Below are 20,663 nucleotides of genomic sequence, written 5' to 3'. Positions count from 1 at the left end.
TGATTCACCCCCCCCCCCCCCCCCCCCATTTTTATAGGAGCACTTTTGTGATGCTGCAAGTGGGAGTGGATTTGCTTAGCTGGAAACTGCAGAGAACCAGGTCTTGTCGTCCTAAAAAAAAAAGAAAAGAAAGAAAAACTACTTCCTCCAAGGAGGTCCAAACGCCATTGGCACAGACTTTGTTCAGTGATGAGTAACATACATTCAGCCAGGGCCGTCCTTAGGTGGGTGCAACTGGTGCAGTCGCAACGGACTCCGCACTTGAGGGGTAAACTGACTGAATGCCACCCCGGGATGCGCTCTACTTTGCACCTTCGCATCAGCTAAGTATGACCCTGCATTCAGCTTTGATGGTAATGAATGAGATGCTGTGGTTTAAGCAGATAAATGTAAGCACTATAAAACTAATAAAATTCAAAATACATATTGACAAAAATACGATTTTGCACTGATTTGCTTTGACTTGCTTTTATACTGATTTGCTTTGACTATATGTTTTAATTTTTTAAGAATATGTTGTTTAAATGTATTGAAAACACTGAATGTGAAGACATTTTTGTGCAGGGATAAAGAGTTACAATGTTTCAATTTAAATAAATAATTGTAAAAACGCATTGATTTGTGGATTATTTTATATATCATGTATGTATGTATTTTATTTTTTTACTTGAACATTGAACTCCTGAACCTGAACACCACACAATTAACTCAATTTTAACACTCCTGAAATGTATATACAACCTGGTCTCACAGAATTCTGTGAAATGTCCACGGGCCCTTAACTCAAAATCCGTGAAACCATCACAGAATTGCCCCAAATTCCGTGACTCGGCCACGGATATTTCTCCAACGCAAGTCAATGACACTGACCTTCCGTAGTCCACACACGGATACCCGTTTCAATGACGGAGTACAGAACTCGCTCAACGGACGTGCTTTCTCATTTGGAAACGCAACATTTGAAGTATTTGTTTCTTTTCCAACATCAAATGCCATAATGACGTTAACCAGACAGTTAGTTATGGCATTGGCATCATCTAGGTCGTCCTCAGACGAGCCTTCCATCGTTGCCTCCAGTCATCCCGATTCTCCATACATCTGGCCAGTTCATTGGTGCTCTGGGCTCCTGCATCCCTCTTTAGTATGTCCACGTAAGTTAGCGTGGGACGTCCTCTTGACCGATGGCCATGTGTTGGTTCCCATAGCACCAGCTTGCTGGCTGGCAGCTCTCGATGCCTTCGGCAATGTCCTGCAAGTCTCATTCTCCTCACAGCAATCTTATTGGCTGTCATCATAAAAATTCAGTTTGTTTCAGTTAGATAACCAAAGTCCCGTGATGGCACCACGGACCTCAACAACCTGACCTCACTCACTGGATGTTGTAATGTTGCTTGCTTGTTTAGGAACTTATAAGCTTTTCGTCGACGTTTTTTAAACTAATGCATTTCAGTTGGAGGCATCTTTCGTGCATCAGCACGATATTTTCTGATTAATTATTTTTTTTATTTTTTATTTTTCCACAGGACAACAGAAGAAACTCCCCAGCCGGCATTTCAACGTTGATTCAACGTTGAAACAACGTCAGGTACCATGGTTGAAACAACGTTGAATAACCTTTCGATTTTGCAAATTGGATCAACGTTGAAATCACGACGTTGATTCACCGTTGAAATCGTGACGTTGATGTACGGTTGAAATCACGACGCTGATTCACCGTTGAAATCCCGACGTTGGATCAACGTTGAATAACCTTTCGATTTTGCAAATTGGATCAACGTTGAAATCACGACGTGGATTCACCGTTGAAATCGCGACGCTGTTTCACCGTCTTACCTGCATCACGGGTGAATTAGGGTCGTGCTGCAGACCTGGGATGAAAGCTGAATGAGGTGTTGATTTTGAAAAGTTAATCAGCGTTGATAACACGACGTTGTTTCCCCGTCGTACCTTGCACCGTGTATAAATACACCTAGATCCTAGTTGGCATTTAGATCAACATGGTACATGCAAGGCTAAAAATCTAATGACTGGCAGCAATGGCTTTACAAACAACTTCAATAAACTACCACATGCTCAAAATTGTCAAACAGCAGTTTAATTTTGGAAACCTACTGTATAAAACAGATGAAAATAATCCCACACTTTATTATGCAGAGTATGCATGGAGGTAATGCTAAAAACAGGTAGTAGAACAATCCAAATACAATAATATTTAAAGGTTTTTGTGAAATAATTTGGCACATAAATGCATATTTTTTTGCAGCACTTACAAGACAAACCCTTGTACCTTTATGACCGAAACCAGTGGATCTTTTATTTTGGTGGAAAACTACAGTTTCTGTCAAAAACATGTTTTAGTAATGTGTCTCATTACAAGAGTTGTGTACATTTGTGCAGTGAAAATGTGTTGAACAGTTCGAGAAGGGAACCTTCCACCAGTTGATTTCTAATGGGAACCCCCCCGGACTGTGTCTTCTTTACCGTGGGGAATGCAGAATGAGATTTCTACCGCAGGGCACTCTAAAATGTTAGAACCAACAGCCTCGTGCATACAGTGTGGTCGTGCTTCGGGTGATCCTTGAAAGTGTCCCAGCGCTAGGTTCTGACGCCGTCCCCTCCACTCTCTCCCACTTGTGCACTTTCTGTACCATCCTGTATAAACATTTACATTTAATCATTTAACAGACGATTTTATCCAAAGCGACTTACAAATGAGAACAACAGAAGCAGTCAGGTGTACAAGCGAACAACAACAGGATACAAGTGCCATGACAAGTCTCAGTTAGTCTAGTACAGAACGCATAGCCAGGTTTTTTTTTTTATATATATATATATATATATATATAAAAGACAAGAAAAGAAGGAAAAGTGCTAGCATTAGTTGGTTAAGTTCTGGTGAAAAAGATGAGTCTTAAGATGTTTCTTGAAAATGAGTAAAGACTCAGCAGTTCGGATTGAGATTGGGAGGTCATTCCAGCAGCTGGACACAGTCCAGGAAAAGGTCCTTGAGAGTGATTGTGAACTTCTTTGGGATGGCACCACAAGGCGTCGTTCACTTGCAGAGTGCAAACTTCTGGAGGGAACATAAGATTGAACCAGTGAGTTTAGGTATGTTCACAATGTTTGACAATAACTTTGATATTGTGAAATATATTTAACTGAAAACTGAATGCAAAATAAATCACACAATATTTTCACTTTACAGCTCAGTAACAGTGAGGTTGGAAACAAAGTGGACAACACTATTCATTAAACACTTTTTTAATGTATTCAGATGAAAATGTACAACAATATTAACAAATTATTCACAAGCAGTGTTTTCAGAGCCCCCAGTTACACTGTTTTAATCAGAACACTAGCAATATAGTGTAGTAAAACAAGTCAAATCAAATTCAGTACATTTTTATTAAACTAAGCACAATCAAAACCTATCACAAAAGGTCAAAGCATCTCTAGCAGAAGTGACAGTGCAATGTAGCAGATGAACAATTTCTTACCAATGTTTCAAGAACAAGCTGGATCCTCGATGACTCTACAAGGGGAAAGAAGAAATGGTTTACTGAAAAGTTCTTAAAAAGCAGGATTTCATATTATACCATTTCTTTAAACCACTGGTTCTCAAACTTTTTATACCAAGTACCACTTCAGAAAATATTTGTTATTAAATATTAAGTTGCACCATAATGACCAACATTACATTTCAGCAGCGTAGTAGGCCAAACTATTCAGCTACAGGTCTACAGTTAAAAAATGAGGCAGTTTTATTCTAATAAGAATATTAATTGTTGTCAGACACTTTACCATGGTAAATACAGTTTGAACATTAACACTACAACTGTGCTTACATACACAGGTAAATGAAAAAAAAAGTTTAAATTAAAATGTAATTTTAAATGTAATTATGTAACAAAACTGTACTGTACTTTAACTGTAACATACTTAAATGTGCAAAAAAAAACTTACTCAAAGATTAAGTTAAAATATATTAACATTAATTAGTTTAATTTAGTGATTCACCTGAATAACAACTAGAGGGGGCCTGACACTTTGAGAAACATGGCTTTAAACAATCCTTTTTTTTTTCATTTTCATTTTCATTAATTCATTAAAATTATATTATTTAAATACCGACATTTGCACTTATATGTTGCAGAAAACACTTTGAAACTATTATAAGAATACAAACATATATAACACACCTAATGCATGGGATTCATATCAGGAAAATATGGGAAAATCTCTAAAAGACAGACATTAACACATAACTTACCAGCAACTGCGGTCAAGCCAGCCGCACTTCAGAAAAACACCGTCAAGCCAGCCGCGAGTGAAATTTATATGCGCGTGTATTACTATAATTACGGCAATAGCAGGAACAACAGAGAGGGAACGCGCTTTCAGAGCGCTTTTCATCTATACGTTCAGATTTGATCTATGACGACCTTTTTCGCCCATCTGCTCTAATATTCGTGTAACTTATTGTTTTCCTTGACTGCTCTGTATTACTATAATTTTCAGCCTTTCAAAGCATTACAATTATTAGTAGAAAACGAGATATGGGACATTCATTGATTTAGAAGACACTTTTTTATGATGAGAAAGAAGCAATTAAAGGTCAGTTCTTAAAGAAGACATCCCATACTATATCCATACCTCACATAAAACCATTTTACTGGAGACTTTTAGAGATATAGGATAATATTACACTTTACAAGTCTTTAAAGATCCCATTTCTAACAAGTAGAAAAAAAACAATGGTCAGTTCTTATAAGGGACTTCGCATACTATATGCAAACTTAATATCAAACCATTGTACAACAGCATTTTTGAGATATGGGACATTATTACACTTTAAAGGGTTATAAAGATCATATTTATAATAAATAGAAAAAAACAATGGTCAGTTCTTATCAGGGACGTCCCATACTATATACACAAAAAATCATTTTGCTAAAGCATTTTTGAGATATGGGTCCATATGGCGATTAAGAGGGCTATAAAGACCCCTATAGCGGAGTACAAAACTTTTTATCCACAGGAAGAAGGAGGCGGAAACCGGCCATCAATCAAATAAGGCTTTTAATAACAAAATAAACACAAAACACTGCGACAGCCCTTCACGGACAACTGTCGCTTACAAACAAAAACCAAGTACAAACTAAAATCATGGCCTGGCCTGGCCCTCTCTCGTTGTTCACTGTCGTCGCCCCCTCTTTTGTATCCTTCCATCTCCACCGCGGGACGCGAGACCGGTGAGTGGAGCAGGCGTCGCTCATTTCCAGTCACTCCACTGGCCTCATTCCGTTCTCATGGCTCGCGGCCCCGCCCCACTCATCACAACCCTATTTCTAATAAGTAGAAAAAAAACAAAGGTCAGTTCATATAAGGGACATCCCAAACTATATGCAAACCTCATATCAAACCATTTTACTGCAGCATTTTTGAGATATGCGTCCATATCGCGATTTAGAGGGCTATAAAGTCAACATTTCTAATAAGTAGAAAAAAACAAAGGTCAGTTCTTATCAGGGACATCACATACTATTTGCACCCTTCATATGAAACCATTTTACTGCAGCATTTTTGAGATATGGGACAATACAATGATTTAGAGGGCGATAAAGACACCATTTCTAATAAGTAGAAAAAAACAATAGTCAGTTCTTATCAGGGACATCCCATACTATATGCACACTTCATATGAAACCATTTTACTGCAGCATTTTTAATATATGGGACAATACAATGATTTAAAGGGCTATAAAGACACCATTTCTAATAAGTAGAAAAAAACAATAGTCTGTTCCTATAAGGGATTTCACATACTATATGCACACCTCATATCAAAACCTTTTACTGCAGCATTTTTGACATATGGGTCCAAATGGTGATTTCGATGGCTATAAAGACACCATTTCTAATAAGTAGAAAAAAACAATGGTCAGTTCTTATGAAGCACATGCCATACTATATGCACACCTCATATCAAAGCATTTTACTGCAGCATGTTTGAGATATGGGTCCATATGGCAATTTAGAGTGCTATAAAGACCCCATTTCTAATAAGTAGAAAAAAATAATAGTCAGTTCTCATCAGTGACGTCCCATACTATGAGCACATCTCATATCAAACCATTTTACTGCAGCTTTTTCCAGAAATGGGAAATTATTACACTTTAACGGGCTGTGAAGATCCCATTTCTAATAAGTAGAAAAAAACAATGGTCAGATCTTATAAAGGACATTCCATACTATATGCACAAATCATATCAAACCATTTTACTGCAGCATTTTTGAGATATGGGTCCATGTGGCAATTTAGAGGGCTATAAAGACAACATTTCTAATAAGTAGAAAAAAACAATAGTCAGTTCTTATCAGGGACGTCCCATACTATATGCACCCTTCATATGAAACCATTTTACTGCAGCATTTTTAAGATACGAGACATTTTTACACTTTAAAGGGCTGTAAAGATCCCATTTCTAATAAGTAGAAAAAAACAAAAGTCAGTTCTTATCAGGGACATCCCATACTATATGCACACCTCATATCAAACCATTTTACTGCAGAATTTTCGAGATATGGGACATTATTATATTTTAAAGGGCTATAAAGATCCCATTTCTAATAAGTAGATAAAAACAATGGTATGTTCCTATAAGGGATGTCCCATACTATATGCACACCTCATATCAAACCCTTTTACTGCAGCATTTTTGAGATATGGGTCCAAATGGTGATTTAGAGTGCTACAAAGACCCCATTTCTAATAAGTAGAAAAAAACAATGGTCAGTTCTTATAAAGGACATGCCATACTATATGCACACCTCATATCAAACCATTTTACTGCAGCATTTTCGAGATATGGGACATTATTACACTTTAAAGGGCTGTAAAGATCCCATTTCTAATAAGTAGAAAAAAACGAAAGTCAGTTCTTATCAGGGACATCCCATAATATATGCACACCTCATATCAAACCATTTTACTGCAGCATTTTCGAGATATGGGACATTATTACACTTTAAATGGCTGTAAAGATCCCATTTCTAATAAGTAGAAAAAAACAACAGTCAGTTCTTATCTGGGATGTCCCATACTATATGCACACCTCATTTCAAACCATTTTACTGCAGCATTTTTCAGATATGGGACAATACAATGATTTAGAGGGCTATAAAGACACCATTTCTAATAAGTAGAAAAAAACAATAGTCAGTTCTTATCAGGGACGTCCCATACTATATGCACACCTCATATCAAACCATTTTACTGCAGCATTTTCAAGATACGGGACATTATTACACTTTAAATGGCTGTAAAGATCACATTTCTAATAAGTAGAAAAAAACAAAAGTCAGTTCTTATCAGGGACATCCCATACTATATGCACACCTCATATCAAACCATTTTACTGCAGCATTTTCGAGATATGGGACATTATTACACTTTAAATGGCTGTAAAGATCCCATTTCTAATAAGTAGAAAAAAGCAACAGTCAGTTCTTATCAGGGATGTCCCATACTATATGCACACCTCATATCAAATCATTTTACTGCAGCATTTTCGAGATATGGGACATTATTACACTTTAAATGGCTGTAAAGATCCCATTTCTAATAAGTAGAAAAAAACAATAGTCAGTTCTTATCAGGGACGTCCCATACTATATGCACACCTCATATCAAACCATTTTACTGCAGCATTTTCAAGATACGGGACATTATTACACTTTAAATGGCTGTAAAGATCACATTTCTAATAAGTAGAAAAAAACAAAAGTCAGTTCTTATCAGGGACATCCCATACTATATGCACACCTCATATCAAACCATTTTACTGCAGCATTTTCGAGATATGGGACATTATTACACTTTAAATGGCTGTAAAGATCCCATTTCTAATAAGTAGAAAAAAGCAACAGTCAGTTCTTATCAGGGATGTCCCATACTATATGCACACCTCATATCAAATCATTTTACTGCAGCATTTTCGAGATATGGGACATTATTACACTTTAAATGGCTGTAAAGATCCCATTTCTAATAAGTAGAAAAAAGCAACAGTCAGTTCTTATCAGGGATGTCCCATACTATATGCACACCTCATATCAAACCATTTTACTGCAGCATTTTCAAGATATGGGACATTATTACACTTTAAAGGGCTATAAAGATCCCATTTCTAATAAGTAGAAAAAAACAAAAGTCAGTTCTTATCAGGGACATCCCATACTATATGCACACCTCATATCAAACCATTTTACTGCAGCATTTTTGAGATATGGGTCCAAATGGTGATTTGGAGGGCTATAAAGACATCATTTCTAATAAGTAGAAAAAAACAATGGTCAGTTCTTATAAAGGACATCCCATACTATATGCACCCCTCATATCAAACCCTTTTACTGCAGCATTTTTGAGATATGGGACATTATTACACTTTAAAGGGCTATAAAGACCCCATTTCTAATAAGTAGAAAAAAACAATGGTCAGTTCTTATAAAGGACATGCCATACTATATGCACACCTCATATCAAACCATTTTACTGCAGCATTTTCGAGATATGGGACATTATTACACTTTAAATGGCTCTAAAGATCCCATTTCTAATAAGTAGAAAAAAACAATGGTCTGTTCCTATAAGGGACGTCCCATACTATTTGCACACCTCATATCAAACCATTTTACTGCAGCATTTTTAAGATACAGGACATTATTACACTATAAAGGGCTGTAAAGATCCAATTTCTAATAAGTAGAAAAAAACAAAAGTCAGTTCTTATCATGGACATCCCATACTATATGCACACCTCTTATCAAACCATTTTACTGCAGCATTTTCGAGATATGGGACATTATTACACTTTAAATGGCTGTAAAGATCCCATTTCTAATAAGTAGAAAAAAACAACAGTCAGTTCTTATTTGGGATGTCCCATACTATATGCACACCTCATATCAAACCATTTTACTGCAGCATTTTTCAGATATGGGACAATACAATGATTTAGAGGGCTATAAAGACACCATTTCTAATAAGTAGAGAAAAAAACAATAGTCAGTTCTTATCAGGGATGTCCCATACTATATGCACACCTCATATCAAACCATTTTACTGCAGCATTTTCAAGATATGGGACATTATTACACTTTAAAGGGCTATAAAGATCCCATTTGTAATAAGTAGAAAAAAAGAATAGTCAATTCTTATCAGGGACCTCCCATACTATATGCACACCTCATATCAAACCATTTTACTGCGGCATTTTCGAGATATGGGTCCAAATGGTGATTTGGAGGGCTATAAAGACGTAATTTCTAATAAGTAGAAAAAAACAATGGTCAGTTCTTATCAGGGACCTCCCATACTATATGCACACCTCATATCAAACCATTTTACTGCAGCATTTTTCAGATATGGGACAATACAATGATTTAGAGGGCTATAAAGACACCATTTCTAATAAGTAGAAAAAAACAATGGTCAGTTCTCATAAGGGACATCCCATACTATATGCACACATAATGGTTTGATAAAAAAACCCAGTCTACTGCAACATTAATGAGATATGGACCTATATTGTGCTTTAGGGGGCTATAAAGATAAAGGGTATATTCACTTCAGAGGCTCATAGAGAAATGTAATGTTTTCTAAAATCTATGAGTAAATCCATGGAAAACATTTTACTGTATGGTTTTTTTAAGAGCTAGCAAGTATTTCACATATAGAGTTATAAAACATTACATTTATCTATTCCAATAATAATAATAATAATAATAAACAATTGTCATAAGGGACATCACCAAATATGTGCAGCCATTATAAAAAACATTTCAGTTTACCAATCTGGAACTGCATGCATTCAGAGTCAGTTCTGAGACTTTGCATAACTTTGAGACATGTAGAAATGTCAGCTTATAAAAGTAGAGGAAAACGATGCCCATTTCATGCAAGGCACCTCCTACTTTATTAGCACAGCTAAAATAAAATCTGGGTACTTTGGCAGTTTGGACTTACATGTATTCTAATTCAACAAAATGCTATTTAACTACATAAGTAGGAACACTTACTATTTTTAAAAGGCACACAATAATACTACCTTCGTGCAGAGTTCAGTGTCAATCCTGCTCCAGCAAACCTTTCTGTAACTATGAATTGTTCCTGACTCTTAATTAGATTAGGGTTGGAACTGAACTTTAAGTGAGATTTCCAGAAACAAGACTGGGGATACGCTATGATCCATTCATCCATTGAATGCAAGCTACTCTAAACTTTCACAGAGCAAAGACTCCATATTTGGTGTTTAGAAAGTGTGTGAAGTATAGTGTGACAGACAAGTGTGTGTGACTTCATATTTGCTGAAAGAATAGGGAGTGCCTTGCATGCAAAGGCCATTATTTTTATCTACTGTATGTATTTAACCTGATGTTTATATAAACCTCAAAACTGGGGAAAAAATATCCAGTCTATAATATATATATAAAGTAGCTCATATTCTATCAGCACAGATAGTCTGAAGTCTGATATATATATATATATATATATATATATATATATAATATTTTTAAATTTGGATGTATGCAACAAACTGCCAAAGTACACAGACTTCAGATTATCTGTGCTGATAGAATATGAGCTACTTTGTAAGAAAAGGCCATTATTTCTTTTAAGTATTTGTAAAAAACATTTCTATAGGTTGCAAAAAATTAGGAAATATTAAAATGTATTTGAGTGTTTTGTTCTATATGAATGCATGCTTCTACAAACTGCCACAGTACACAGACTTCACATTAGGTGTGCTTAAAATGTAGGAGGAACTTTAGAAGGAATGGCCTTTTTTTAAACTTATTTGAAATAGTTCTCAAAACTGGAGTTTCTGAGGATTTTCTTGATTTTTAACCCCAAATTGCTATCGTAAAATATCTTTATACACCAAATACTTCAGTAAAATAGTTTTATATAAGGTGTGCTTGTGGGATGTCCCATGTACTAACTGATCATTGTATTCTTCTACTTATTAGAAATGGGGTCTTTCTAGGCCTCTGAAACAGAATATATTTCAGAAAAACAGAAAAACATCTTTGCAAAATGCTAGAAATGCAGTAAAACTTTTTTATATAAGGTGTGAATATAGTATGGCACCTCCAATATACAAACTAAATATTGTTTTTTTTTTCAACTTATTAGAAATGGGGGTTCCACTTTATATTGTGTCCCTAATACCTGTGTACTTAGTAATTAGATGTGTATGTAGTATGTAACCACAGTGTAAGTACACATTGGTACATAGTATCTATAGCTCTAATGTATGTGTAACTAAATATTTGTAATAACCCATTGAATGGTATGTGTAAGTACAAATGTGCAACAGGACATTGGTGATAAAATTTATTGGTAAGAAAGTACAAATGTGTAACAGGACTAATAGCAATATTCAATTTATTATGTAATTACCCCTATGTTACACTGCAGTGGCAAGTAAATTAGGCTTTACATATAAAATGTGGTTGGTGTCCACAATGTTGCACTTTAAATGAAGTCGACAGTTCCTGAGGAGTTACCATGTAAGTACACGGGTATTAAAGTGGTGCACCAACTCCTCCCACTTTACAGAACCCTAAACCCACCCATCTCCACCACCTGGATCAAATGGTTCAAATTACTCTTATACATATTGTTGTTACAAAATGTAGATTTACATGTCCTGTTATACATTTGTACTTGCACAAACCATTCTGAGGGTTGTTACAAAAATATTATAGCCATGGATACTATATACCAATGTATACTTACACTGTGTTATATATTACGTACACATGTAGTTACATTGTATATACACAGGTATTAAGAACACTTAAAGCCGCGTTTCCACCGCAGGAACTTTACCCAGGAACTAGGGACTTGGTCCGGTACTTGGTGTGTTTCCACCGCAGGAACCAGGAACTAAATAAAAGTTCCGGGTAAAAAAATGCCCCCCAGAAAGTCCCTGCTGGCGAGGTGGTACTTTTTTAAAGTTCCGGAACTTTCGGGGGCGGGACTTTGGCGCTAAACATGCTGATTGGTTGAGTTCACGCAGCATTGGTTGAGTTCAACCACCATTTATTCGGATCAACATTTTCAAAATATTACTGTTATTGTGTCATGAAATGTAATTTTAAAAGTATTTCAGGCGAGAATGTAGTTGTTTGAAACTCAAATCTGTTGTTTATTTATAAAGACAGCGCCTATTTAAAAATGTGTTTCGCCGATCTCAGAGACGGTAAGCTCCACTCAATCAGCGGGAGCTCAGTCCTCATGTATCCGCAGAGAGCAGCCTCTCCTGGGATAGACCTTCTGATATGCGCCGCTGGCTCTGATGTGTCTTTAGTGGTTAAACATAAAATATAATTCAGCTGCAGGGTAAATCTAACAGGTTTTCTTTGGTCTGTATTCAATTTATCTATATGTAAAAATGAAAATAAAAAGGCAAGTCTATATAATATTTCTTTCATTGTAATGGCTGTACGTTACACTTATCCCTGAACTAAGTACATTTCTGCAGCTGTTATTATGTTTAAATGAAAATGAAAGGAGGCAGTGGTATTTTATATCCTATTTCGTTTTATTGTAAATATACTGAGGGGAAAATTGCAGTAGCCAAAGCGATCTGAGTTCACGCAGCATTGGTTGAGTTCAACCACCATTTATTCGGATAATTTTCAAATATTACTGTTATTGTGTCATGAAATGTAATTTTAAAAGTATTTCAGGCGAGAATGTAGTTGTTTAAAACTCAAATCTATGGTTTATTTATAAAGACAGCGCCTATTTAAAAATGTGTTTCGCCGATCTCGTAGACGGTGAGCTCCACTCAATCAGCGGGAGCTCAGTCCTCATGTATCCGCAGAGAGCAGCCTCTCCTGGGATAGATCTTCTGATATGCGCCGCTGGCTCTGATGTGTCTTTAGTGGTTAAACATAAAATATAATTCAGCTGCGGGGTAAATCTAACAGGTTTTCTTTGGTCTGTATTCAATTTATCTATATGTTAAAATGAAAATAAAAAAGGCAAGTCTATATAATATTTCTTTCATTGTAATGGCTGCATATACACATTTCCCTGACCTAAGTACATTTCTGCAGTTGTTATTATGCTTAAATGAAAACGAAAGGAGGCAGTGGTATTTGATATCATATTTCGTTTTATTGTAAATATACAGTAGGGAAAATTGCAGTAGCCAAGACGAGCTGACTGAAGTTATCAAGTATCATATATATATATAGTATATAGTTACGCTGCTGTTTATAGATTTACCGGACTTGCGTAGTTGCAGACATCACACTCCCCAGTCGAATGAACAAAGTCTGAACTAACTACCTAGGATGCACGTCCAAAATCAGCGTACTTTTTTTTTTTTTTAATCAGAGGTACTTTGTATTGAGAAACGCGCGCAGACCTACGTCACCAGTCATTTGCCTAATCTACCCGGTACTTTACACCGCGGTGGAAACGCAGAAAGCAACAGGTCTGGGGGGAAAAAAAGTTCCTGGGAAAAAAAGTTCCTGGTAAAAATGTTCCGGGTAATTTCGGTGGAAACGCGGCATAAGATAATGTGGGAGCAACATGGGATATTTATAGCCCAAAGAATCACCATATAGTCCCATATCTGAAAATGCTGCTGTAAAATGGTTTGATATGAGGTGTGCATATAGTATGGGACATCCCTTAAAGGAGCTGACATTTGTTTTTCAACTTATTAGAAATGTGGTCTTCTAAATTACCATATGGACCCATATCTCAAAAATGCTGCAGTAAAATGGTTTGATATGAGGTGTGCATATAGTATGGGACGTCCCTGATAAGAACTGACTATTCTTTTTTCTACTTACTAGAAATTGGATCTTTATAGCCCTTTAAAGTGTAATAATGTCCCATATCTCAAAAATGCTGCAGTAAAAGGGTTTGATATGAGGTGTGCATATAGTATGGGATGTCCTTTATAAGAACTGACCATTGTTTTTTTCTACTTATTAGAAATGGGGTCTTTGTAGCACTCTAAATCACCATTTGGACCCATATCTCAAAAATGCTGCAGTAAAATGGTTTGATATGAGGTGTGCATATAGTGTGGGAGGTCCCTGATAAGAACTGACTGTTGTTTTTTTCTACTTATTAGAAATGGGATCTTTATAGCCCTTTAAAGTGTAATAATGTCCCATATCTCAAAAATGCTGCAGTAAAAGGGTTTGATATGAGGTGTGCATATAGTATGGGATGTCCTTTATAAGAACTGACCATTGTTTTTTTCTACTTATTAGAAATGATGCCTTTATAGCCCTCCAAATCACCATTTGGACCCATATCTCAAAAATGCTGCAGTAAAATGGTTTGATATGAGGTGTGCATATAGTATGGGATGTCCTTGATAAGAACTGACTTTTGTTTTTTTCTACTTATTAGAAATGGGATCTTTATAGCCCTTTAAAGTGTAATAATGTCCCATATCTTGAAAATGCTGGAGTAAAATGGTTTGATATGAGGTGTGCATATAGTATGGGACATCCCTGATAAGAACTGACTGTTGCTTTTTTCTACTTATTAGAAATGGGATCTTTACAGCCATTTAAAGTGTAATAATGTCCCATATCTCAAAAATGCTGCAGTAAAATGGTTTGATATGAGGTGTGCATATAGTATGGGACATCCCTGATAAGAACTGACTGTTGCTTTTTTCTATTTATTAGAAATGGGATCTTTACAGCCATTTAAAGTGTAATAATGTCCCATATCTCGAAAATGCTGCAGTAAAATGGCTTGATATGAGGTGTGCATATAGTGTGGGAGGTCCCTGATAAGAACTGACTTTTGTTTTTTTCTACTTATTAGAAATGGGATCTTTATAGCCCTTTAAAGTGTAATAATGTCCCATATCTCAAAAATGCTGCAGTAAAAGGGTTTGATATGAGGTGTGCATATAGTATGGGATGTCCTTTATAAGAACTGACCATTGTTTTTTTCTACTTATTAGAAATGATGTCTTTATAGCCCTACAAATCACCATTTGGACCCATATCTCAAAAATGCTGCAGTAAAATGGTTTGATATGAGGTGTGCATATAGTATGGCATGTCCTTTATAAGAACTGACCATTGTTTTTTTCTACTTATTAGAAATGGGATCTTTATAGCCCTTTAAAGTGTAATAATGTCCCATATCTTGAAAATGCTGCAGTAAAATGGTTTGATATGAGGTGTGCATATAGTATGGGACATCCCTGATAAGAACTGACTATTGTTTTTTTCTACTTATTAGAAATGGTGTCTTTATAGCCCTCTAAATCATTGTATTGTCCCATATCAGAAAAATGCTGCAGTAAAATGGTTTGATATGAGGTGTGCATATAGTATGGGACATCCCTGATAAGAACTGACTGTTGCTTTTTTCTACTTATTAGAAATGGGATCTTTACAGCCATTTAAAGTGTAATAATGTCCCATATCTCAAAAATGCTGCAGTAAAATGGTTTGATATGAGGTGTGCATATAGTATGGGACATCCCTGATAAGAACTGACTGTTGCTTTTTTCTATTTATTAGAAATGGGATCTTTACAGCCATTTAAAGTGTAATAATGTCCCATATCTCGAAAATGCTGCAGTAAAATGGCTTGATATGAGGTGTGCATATAGTGTGGGAGGTCCCTGATAAGAACTGACTTTTGTTTTTTTCTACTTATTAGAAATTGGATCTTTACAGCCCTTTATAGTGTAATAATGTCCCGTATCTTAAAAATGCTGCAGTAAAATGGTTTGATATGAGGTGTGCAAATAGTATGGGACGTCCCTTATAGGAACAGACCATTGTTTTTTTCTACTTATTAGAAATGGGATCTTTAGAGCCATTTGAAGTGTAATAATGTCCCATATCTCGAAAATGCTGCAGTAAAATGGTTTGATATGAGGTGTGCATATAGTATGGGACGTCCCTGATAAGAACTGACTATTGTTTTTTTCTACTTATTAGAAATGGGATCTTTACAGCCATTTAAAGTGTAATAATGTCCCATATCTCGAAAATGCTGCAGTAAAATGATTTGATATGAGGTGTGCATATAGTATGGGACATCCCTGATAAGAACTGACTGTTGCTTTTTTCTACTTATTAGAAATGGGATCTTTACAGCCATTTAAAGTGTAATAATGTCCCATATCTCGAAAATGCTGCAGTAAAATGGTTTGATATGAGGTGTGCATATAGTATGGGATGTCCCTGATAAGAACTGACTTTTGTTTTTTTCTACTTATTAGAAATGTGATCTTTACAGCCATTTAAAGTGTAATAATGTCCCGTATCTTGAAAATGCTGCAGTAAAATGGTTTGATATGAGGTGTGCATATAGTATGGGACGTCCCTGATAAGAACTGACTATTGTTTTTTTCTACTTATTAGAAATGGTGTCTTTATAGCCCTCTAAATCATTGTATTGTCCCATATCTGAAAAATGCTGCAGTAAAATGGTTTGAAATGAGGTGTGCATATAGTATGGGACATCCCAGATAAGAACTGACTGTTGTTTTTTTCTACTTATTAGAAATGGGATCTTTACAGCCATTTAAAGTGTAATAATGTCCCATATCTCGAAAATGCTGCAGTAAAATGGTTTGATATGAGGTGTGCATATATTATGGGATGTCCCTGATAAGAACTGACTTTCGTTTTTTTCTACTTATTAGAAATGGGATCTTTACAGCCCTTTAAAGTGTAATAATGTCCCATATCTCGAAAATGCTGCAGTAAAATGGTTTGATATGAGGTGTGCATATAGTATGGCATGTCCTTTATAAGAACTGACCATTGTTTTTTTCTACTTATTAGAAATGGGGTCTTTGTAGCACTCTAAATCACCATTTGGACCCATATCTCAAAAATGCTGCAGTAAAAGGGTTTGATATGAGGTGTGCATATAGTATGGGACATCCCTTATAGGAACATACCATTGTTTTTATCTACTTATTAGAAATGGGATCTTTATAGCCCTTTAAAATATAATAATGTCCCATATCTCGAAAATTCTGCAGTAAAATGGTTTGATATGAGGTGTGCATATAGTATGGGATGTCCCTGATAAGAACTGACTTTTGTTTTTTTCTACTTATTAGAAATGGGATCTTTACAGCCCTTTAAAGTGTAAAAATGTCTCGTATCTTAAAAATGCTGCAGTAAAATGGTTTCATATGAAGGGTGCATATAGTATGGGACGTCCCTGATAAGAACTGACTATTGTTTTTTTCTACTTATTAGAAATGTTGTCTTTATAGCCCTCTAAATTGCCACATGGACCCATATCTCAAAAATGCTGCAGTAAAATGGTTTGATATGATTTGTGCATATAGTATGGAATGTCCTTTATAAGATCTGACCATTGTTTTTTTCTACTTATTAGAAATGGGATCTTCACAGCCCGTTAAAGTGTAATAATTTCCCATTTCTGGAAAAAGCTGCAGTAAAATGGTTTGATATGAGATGTGCTCATAGTATGGGACGTCACTGATGAGAACTGACTATTATTTTTTTCTACTTATTAGAAATGGGGTCTTTATAGCACTCTAAATTGCCATATGGACCCATATCTCAAACATGCTGCAGTAAAATGCTTTGATATGAGGTGTGCATATAGTATGGCATGTGCTTCATAAGAACTGACCATTGTTTTTTTCTACTTATTAGAAATGGTGTCTTTATAGCCATCGAAATCACCATTTGGACCCATATGTCAAAAATGCTGCAGTAAAAGGTTTTGATATGAGGTGTGCATATAGTATGTGAAATCCCTTATAGGAACAGACTATTGTTTTTTTCTACTTATTAGAAATGGTGTCTTTATAGCCCTTTAAATCATTGTATTGTCCCATATATTAAAAATGCTGCAGTAAAATGGTTTCATATGAAGTGTGCATATAGTATGGGATGTCCCTGATAAGAACTGACTATTGTTTTTTTCTACTTATTAGAAATGGTGTCTTTATCGCCCTCTAAATCATTGTATTGTCCCATATCTCAAAAATGCTGCAGTAAAATGGTTTCATATGAAGGGTGCAAATAGTATGTGATGTCCCTGATAAGAACTGACCTTTGTTTTTTTCTACTTATTAGAAATGTTGACTTTATAGCCCTCTAAATCGCGATATGGACGCATATCTCAAAAATGCTGCAGTAAAATGGTTTGATATGAGGTTTGCATATAGTTTGGGATGTCCCTTATATGAACTGACCTTTGTTTTTTTTCTACTTATTAGAAATAGGGTTGTGATGAGTGGGGCGGGGCCGCGAGCCATGAGAACGGAATGAGGCCAGTGGAGTGACTGGAAATGAGCGACGCCTGCTCCACTCACCGGTCTCGCGTCCCGCGGTGGAGATGGAAGGATACAAAAGAGGGGGCGACGACAGTGAACAACGAGAGAGGGCCAGGCCAGGCCATGATTTTAGTTTGTACTTGGTTTTTGTTTGTAAGCGACAGTTGTCCGTGAAGGGCTGTCGCAGTGTTTTGTGTTTATTTTGTTATTAAAAGCCTTATTTGATTGATGGCCGGTTTCCGCCTCCTTCTTCCTGTGGATAAAAAGTTTTGTACTCCGCTATAGGGGTCTTTATAGCCCTCTTAATCGCCATATGGACCCATATCTCAAAAATGCTTTAGCAAAATGATTTTTTGTGTATATAGTATGGGACGTCCCTGATAAGAACTGACCATTGTTTTTTTCTATTTATTATAAATATGATCTTTATAACCCTTTAAAGTGTAATAATGTCCCATATCTCAAAAATGCTGTTGTACAATGGTTTGATATTAAGTTTGCATATAGTATGCGAAGTCCCTTATAAGAACTGACCATTGTTTTTTTTCTACTTGTTAGAAATGGGATCTTTAAAGACTTGTAAAGTGTAATATTATCCTATATCTCTAAAAGTCTCCAGTAAAATGGTTTTATGTGAGGTATGGATATAGTATGGGATGTCTTCTTTAAGAACTGACCTTTAATTGCTTCTTTCTCATCATAAAAAAGTGTCTTCTAAATCAATGAATGTCCCATATCTCGTTTTCTACTAATAATTGTAATGCTTTGAAAGGCTGAAAATTATAGTAATACAGAGCAGTCAAGGAAAACAATAAGTTACACGAATATTAGAGCAGATGGGCGAAAAAGGTCGTCATAGATCAAATCTGAACGTATAGATGAAAAGCGCTCTGAAAGCGCGTTCCCTCTCTGTTGTTCCTGCTATTGCCGTAATTATAGTAATACACGCGCATATAAATTTCACTCGCGGCTGGCTTGACGGTGTTTTTCTGAAGTGCGGCTGGCTTGACCGCAGTTACCAGCAACACATTAGGTGAGCATCTAACTTGATCATCTGTGATAAAGCAATGCAAAAATAGACACACGGGTATTTATTTACCTGCAGGTTACATGTCCTTTAAACTACCCATTTGTAAACTCTGGTAATACTTTACTATTTTCAAAAGATAATAAAGATAAAGTTAGCGATTTTCTTACCTCATTTTGACAGGATGTTTTCAGGACCTCGCAGAACACCTGACCCTTCTTGTGTTCACAGTTTTTGTTCTCCATTGACATGTCACGACTCAAATTCGCTCAAAATAAATAAAAAATGTACAGGCAAATATGAAATAATTCGGGACCGACCGAGCAGTAAGTTATAACGAGCAGCAGCTCACAGTTAGCCGCCTCACTCACAGAAAGACGACAATAACGGTCATATTTTTAAATGTAGAAAAGCGCGAACCGATTCATTGTCCAGTTTCCTGAATGACAGCCAGATTAACCAATCATGATAGAAGTAATAAAATAAAACTACCAATGGGAGTTGTTTCAGTGTGATAAAGCAGCGAAATGTATAGTTTTATTGTTGTTAATGATGATAATATTTAACATATACCTTTAGATTTTAGAATAGGTATCATGACTAAAATATGCTATTAAAATAATAATTAATTTAAATAATTTAATATAAATAATTTAAAAGCTTGTTAACCTTTTTCTACCATTTAGCATTAAACATTTTTAACGTTGTTTCATTAAAACAACTGACCTTATTTCAACCATATTTCAATGTTGAAAGTTGGTCATGTGCTGGAAGTTTTTCAACAGTTCATCTTTAGACGTTGAATCAACGTTGTTTCAACGTTAAAACCACAACTGACCTTATTTCAACCATATTTCAACATTGAAAGTTGGTCATGTGCTGGATGTTTTTCAACCATTCAGCTTTAAACGTTGAATCAACGTTGTTTCAACGTTGAAACCACAACTGACCTTATTTCAACCATATTTCAACGTTGAAGGTCGGTCATGTGCCGGCTGGGTCACTGAAACTTAAAAAAAAAATCGGAGCTTAACTTACTGTAACAAAACTGAGCAACATACTGTATTACTGGTGACAAAAACACATAAAACTTTTTTTGCTGTAAAATGCGCAATGGTTCTTTTTTTTACTTTTTTATTGATTTTTATTTTTTTCAAAGGCCTAGATTTTTTTTAAAATTACATAATTCAATATCAAGTCCTTGACACATAACTGTAACACATTTTCACATTTAGAAACAATATAGTTTAAATAAAAAGAACCCAAAAAAATAAAAATAAATAAACTAGCAGAGA

The 20,663-nt window shown here is 35.6% G+C and overlaps 1 protein-coding gene and 3 long non-coding RNA genes across 4 annotated transcripts in view; 1 reads left to right on the top strand and 3 right to left on the bottom strand.

Annotated features, from left to right (window-relative positions):
* Positions 1–20,663, bottom strand: part of LOC127987694 (uncharacterized) — a 2,462,016-nt gene that overhangs the window by 825,994 nt on the left and 1,615,359 nt on the right. The gene's annotated exons all lie outside the window — the stretch shown is intronic.
* Positions 2,837–19,969, bottom strand: LOC127987796 (uncharacterized). The gene is made up of 4 exons (XR_008161405.1): positions 19,539–19,969; positions 19,361–19,395; positions 3,498–3,532; positions 2,837–3,073 (listed from the first exon to the last, which is right to left on the bottom strand). It is a non-coding gene; the product is annotated as an uncharacterized LOC127987796 (long non-coding RNA).
* On the bottom strand, positions 5,063–10,534 carry LOC127987784 (uncharacterized). The gene is made up of 2 exons (XR_008161387.1): positions 10,110–10,534; positions 5,063–5,348 (listed from the first exon to the last, which is right to left on the bottom strand). It is a non-coding gene; the product is annotated as an uncharacterized LOC127987784 (long non-coding RNA).
* LOC127987827 (uncharacterized) lies at positions 14,666–18,570 on the top strand. Its single transcript, XR_008161445.1, has 2 exons — positions 14,666–15,239; positions 16,092–18,570. It is a non-coding gene; the product is annotated as an uncharacterized LOC127987827 (long non-coding RNA).

This window comes from Carassius gibelio, chromosome B22 (assembly GCF_023724105.1).
Source record: "Carassius gibelio isolate Cgi1373 ecotype wild population from Czech Republic chromosome B22, carGib1.2-hapl.c, whole genome shotgun sequence".
Taxonomy (NCBI): domain Eukaryota; kingdom Metazoa; phylum Chordata; class Actinopteri; order Cypriniformes; family Cyprinidae; genus Carassius; species Carassius gibelio.
This window is presented reverse-complemented; position numbering and strand designations above follow the sequence as displayed.